We start from the raw sequence: 6,000 nt of genomic DNA, 5'->3' as shown, positions 1-6,000 counted from the left end.
TCAAGAAAAGTAAGTCCACTGTCCATGCCCACCTCCCTTTTCTGGAGAATACAATTTGGTAAAAAGATTATAAATGATTGCATGTGTGATCAAGTGAAGTGACTTCATTAAGAGGGTCACAGAGAGAAAGCTGTGTTTCCTGTGTGAACAGCAAAAGGCACCCATCTGTAAACTTAGATGCCATTTGTAAAGCCACGTGTCCAGGGCTAGAGCTTCGTAAGACTTCGATGCAACTGGATTTTACAAAGTACAAAGCTTCATTTAGACGGAACATGTGCCATTTGTGCCACTATTGTAGAATGTACATTTCCTATTATTATTCTCATAGAGGTGATGAATTAAAGTTGAGCTACAGGTGGACTTTTTCAGTCCCCCTTGGGATAGGCACTTGACAAAAATCTGTTTGCATAGTCTGGGGTAGAATCCATGGCTATGGATTTCTTTTCCTCAAAGGAAGCTGGTTTAAACAGGACTAGATTATGATGTTTAGAAATCCTGAGCATGGACACATTATGGTGCCCTTCCTTCTGTAATTAAAAACAAAACAATGCTTAACTGAGAATACTAAATACTAAATTTGCTTGCATGCGGAAATCAGAGTAACTTCACTTGGGCTTTCTAAATGGCCAAATGCTGAATACAGTCAGTTAATTTGAATTCTTCTCTCCCCTCACTCCTCACACCTCTCTTTTCACGTCCTTGCTTTGCCAATGGAACTATAAGTATATGCCTATTTTACCTTTCAAATAATCCAGACCCAGGTCTAGAAGGGAATCAGATAACTATCTTGCCTAGGAAGGTTAGCTATTCTAAGGTGCCGAGTGAACTTTTCCTGGCAAAAACAAAAACAAAAGCAGTGTTAAGATCACCAAAAGAATCCAATCTCCCAGACACGGAACACTCCTTCTGTTGGTATGGTGATCTCATGGAGAGAGAGGTACTTTCTCTGACCAGGAGATATTAGAATTACTCAAGAGTCCATGTCCTTCACCCCACTGATGGATAGCTCTCTTATCCTGTGCTCTGTCCAAAGCCAATCCTCACTCTTGTGGCACTTGACCCAATCCCTTTTAGCTACTCAAAAACAATGCTTCAGCAATTCTTCCCTTCCCACGTCCTTCGAACATTCTCCTTTATACTGGATCGTTTCCATCAGCCAATGAATGTGCCATTATTTGTCTTACATTTGACAAAATTAATGACCTCCTAATCCCCCAAAGCCGTACCCCATTTCTCTGCTCTCTTTGGCAAGAAAACTTCTAAAAACAGTGTTTCTTCTTGGAGACTAATTCCTCCCCTCCCACGAGGTCCTAAATCCAGTCCAGTGGATTTTCTCTGCTCCCTGACCCCACAGAAAGAGCTCTCTTCACAGTAACCAGTGACTTCCAATTACTAAAGCCAATGGCCAATCTTCAGTTCTGGCATTGGTTCATGGGACACCACTCTCTCTTGGTTTACTTCCTACTACCCTAGGCTCTCCTCTTCAGATTCCTTTGCTTGTCCCTCACCTCTGTAAAGACAGAATACCGTAGGGACTCCCTTCTTGCTCCTTTCATGCTCCCTCCCTTGGTGATCTCATTCATCTCCTGACTTTAATCTTTTGTTAACAACTCCAAGAATTCTATCTCTTTCTAAGGTACTATGTAATTACTTACTTTCAATGCCTACTGTTTATTGTCAGTCTCTGAGGAACCTATAGAATATAAGCCCTGGTCAGGGGCCAGAGGGGTATGAAGTGTCTGTTTTATCCACTTTATATTCCAGATGCCTAATACAGGGCCTAGTACCTATTAGGTCCTTGATAAATTGTAATTGATTTCTATTCTATAATCAACTGTTTTCAGTTTATGCATGGTGGCCATTTTCTGTGATTAATACTTTCTTTTATTAAGTTTTTTACTTAAATTCCTGGTAGTCAACATACAGTGTAATAATATTAGTTTCAGGTATATGATATAGTGATTCAGCACTTCTATACATGACCCATTGTTCATCAAAACAACTACACTCCTTAATCCCCATCACCTATTTCACCTGTGTCCCCCTCAACCACCTCCCCTCTGGTTACCCTTAATTCTGTAGTTAAGAATCTGTTTCTTGCTTTGTGTGTGTCTCTCTCGCTCTTTTTTTTTTTCATTTGCTTGTTTTGTTTCTGAAATTCCACATAGGAATGAAATAATATTCTATTTGTCTTTCTGTGGTGGATTTATTTCACTTAGCATAACACCCTCTAGTTCCATCCATGCGGTTGCAAATGACAAGATTTCATTTTTTATGGCTGAGTAATATTCCATTGTATGCATATATATATATATATATATATACACACACACACACACACACACACACACATATGTGTGTGTGTGTATATATATATATATATATATATATATATATGTCACATCTTCTCACCCATTCATCTACTGATGGGCACTTAGACTATTTCCATAATGTGGCTATTATAAATAATCCTGCAATAAACATAAGGGTGCATGTATTGTTTCAAATTAGTGGGGTCTTTTAAGTTTTTATTTAAATTTCAGTAGTTAACATGACTGAACATATTAACATACCATGTTAATGGTTACCATGTTAACATACCATGTAGTTTCAGGTGTACCATTTAGTGATTCAATAATTTCCTACATCATCTGGTGTTCATTACAAGAGTACTCCTTTTTCTTTTAAAGATTATATTTATTTAAAGAGAGAGAGAGCAGGGAGAGAAGCAGAGGAAGAAGGACAAGCAGACTGTACTGAGCACAGAGCCTGACACAGAGCTGTATCTCACCACCCTGAGATCATGACCTGAGCTGAAATCAAGTCTGGCACTTAACCAGTTGAGCCAGCCAAATACCCCAACAAGTGCACTCCTTAATCTAATTCACCTATTTAGCATTTTTTGTATTCTTTGTGTAAATATCCACTAGTATGATTACTAGATCCTAGGATGGATCTATTTTTTTTTAATTTTTCATTTCTTTTCAGCGTAACAGTATCCATTGTTTATGCACCACACCCAGTGCTCCATGCAATCCGTGCCCTCCCTAATACCCACCACCTGGTTCCCCCAACCTCCCACCCCCCCTTCAAAACCCTCAGATTGTTTCTCAGAGTCCATAGTCTCTCATGGTTCACCTCCCCTTCCAATTTCCCTCAACTCCCTTCTCCTCTCCATCTCCCCTTGTCCTCCTAGTTATTATGCTCCACAATTAAGTGAAACCATATGATAATGGACTCTCTCTGCTTGACTTATTTCACTAGCATAATCTCTTCCAGTCTCATCCATGTTGCTACAAAAGTTGGGTATTCATCCTTTCTGATGGAGGCATAATACTCCATAGTGTATATGGACCACATCTTCCTGATCCATTAGTCCGTTGAAGGGCATCTTGATTCTTTCCACAATTTGGCAACCGTGGCCATTGCTGCTATAAACATTGGGCTACAGATGGCCCTTCTTTTCACTACATCTGTATCTTTGGGGTAAATACTCAGTAGTGCAATTGCAGGGTCATAGGGAAGCTCTATTTTTAATTTCTTGAGGAATCTCCACACTGTTCTCCAAAGTGGCTGCACCAACTTGCATTCCCACCAACAGTGTAAGAGGGTTCCCCTTTCTTCACATCCTCTCCAACACATGTTGTTTCCTGTCTTGCTCAAGATATGTCTCCAAAGGCAAAGGAAACAAAAGCAAAAATGAACTTTTGGGACTTCATCAAGATCAAAAGCTTCTGCACAGCAAAGGAAACAGTCAACAAAACAAAGAGGCAACCCATGGAATGGGAGAAGTTATTTGCAAATGACAGTACAGACAAAAGGTTGATATCCAGGATCTATAAAGAACTCCTCAAACTCAACACACACAAAACAGACAGTCATGTAAAAAAAAAAAATGGGCAGAAGATATGAACAGACACTTCTCCAATCAAGACATACAAATGGCTATCAGACACATGAAAAAATGTTCATCATCACTAGCCATCAGGGAGATTCAAATTAAAACCACATTGAGATACCACCTTACACCTGTTAGAATGGCCAAAATTAGCAAGACAGGATGGATCTATTTTTAAGGGAACCTCCATACTGTTTTCCTGAGTGGCTGCTCCAGTTTGCATTCCCACCAACAGTGCATGAGTGTTCCTTTTTCTCCACATCCTCACCAAACGCTTGCTGTTTCTTGTGCTCTTGATATTAGCCATTCTGACAGGTGCAAGATGGTATCTCATTGTGGTTTTGATTTGCATTTTCCTGATGATGAGTGATGTTGAGCAGATATCTTTTCATGTGTCTGTTGGCCATCTGGGTGTCTTCTTTGGAGGAATATCTGTTCGTGTCTTCTAACTATTTTTTAACTGAATTATTTGGTTTTAGGGTGTTGAGTTGTGTAAGTTCTTTTTATGTTTTGGATAGTAACACTTTACCGGATATGTCATTTGCAACTCTCTTCTCCCAGTCAGTAGGTAGCCTTATAGTTTTATTGATTGTTTCCTTCACTGTGCAGGAGATTTTTATCTAATGTCGTCCCAATAGTTTATTTTCGCTTTTGTTTCCCTTGCCGTAGGAGACCTATCTAGAAAAATGTTGCTATGGCCGATGTCAGAGGAATTACTGCCTGTGTTCTTTTCTAGGATTTTAATGGCTTCCTGTCTCACATTTAGGCCTTTAATTCATTCTGAGTTTATTTCTGTGTATGGTGTAAGAAAGTGATCCAATTTCATTCTTTTGCATGTAGCTGTCCAGTTTTCCAACACCATTTGTTGAAGAGACTGGCTTTTTCCCATTGCATATTCTTGCATCTTTTATTGAAGATTAATCCACCGTACAGTCATGGGTTTATTTCTGGACTTTCTATCCTATTCTATTGATCTATGCATCTGTTTTTGTGCCAGTACCATACTGTTTTGATTAGTATAGCTTTGCAGTAAAACTAGAAGTCTGGAATTGTGATGCCTCTAGCTTTGTTTTCTTTTTACAGGATTGGTTTGACTATTCAGGGCTTTTTATGCATCCACAAAAACTTTGGGGTTTTTTGGTTGTTGTTGTTTCAGCTCTGTGGAAAATGCTATTGCTGATTTGATAGGGATTGCATTAAATGTACAGATGGCTTTGTGCAGTATGGACATTTTAACAATATTTTTTCCTTCAATCCATGAACATGGAATATCTTCCCATTCGTTTGTGTCCTCTTTAAATTCTTGCATCGTTGTTTTGTATTTGTCAGAGTACAGGTCTTTCACTTTCTTGGTTAAGTTTATTCTTCAGTATTTTGTTATTTTTAGTACAATTGTAAATGGGACTGTTTTCCTAATTTCTCTTTCTGTTGCTTCATTATTAGTGTGAAAAGCAACAGATTTCTGTACATTGATTTTATATCCTGTGACTTTACTGAATTGATTTACGAGCTCTGGTAGTTTTTTGGTGGAGTCTTTAGGGTTTTCTACATCTTGTCTTATGCAAATAGTGAAAGTTTTACTTCTTACTTACCAAGTTAGATAATTTTATTCCTTTCAGTTGCCTGATAGTTGGACTTCCAGTACTACACTGAATAAAAATAGTGAAAGGGGAAATCCTAGTCTTATTCCTGATTTTAGGGAGAAAGCTTTCAGTTTTCTAGTGTTGAGTATGACATCAGTTGTGTGTTTTTCATATATGGCCATTATTATGTTGTGGTATATTCCCTCTAAACTTACTTTGTTGAGGGTTAATATCATGAGTAGATATTATATTTTGTCAAATGCTTTTTATTTGTCTATTGAAATGAGGATATCATTTTTATTCTTTTTCTCAGTAATATGATATATCATATTAATGGATTTATGAATATTGGACACTCCTAGCATTCCAGGAATAAATTCCACTTGATTGTGGTGAATCATTTTTTAAAATGTTTTATTGGATTATGTTTGCTAATATTTTGTTGAGGATTTTTACATCTGTGTTCATCAGAGATATTGGCCTATAGTTCCCTCTCTCTCTCTCTCTTTTTTTTTTTTT

This window comes from Mustela lutreola, chromosome 5, assembly GCF_030435805.1.
Source record: "Mustela lutreola isolate mMusLut2 chromosome 5, mMusLut2.pri, whole genome shotgun sequence".
Classification (NCBI taxonomy): domain Eukaryota; kingdom Metazoa; phylum Chordata; class Mammalia; order Carnivora; family Mustelidae; genus Mustela; species Mustela lutreola.
This window is presented reverse-complemented; position numbering follows the sequence as displayed.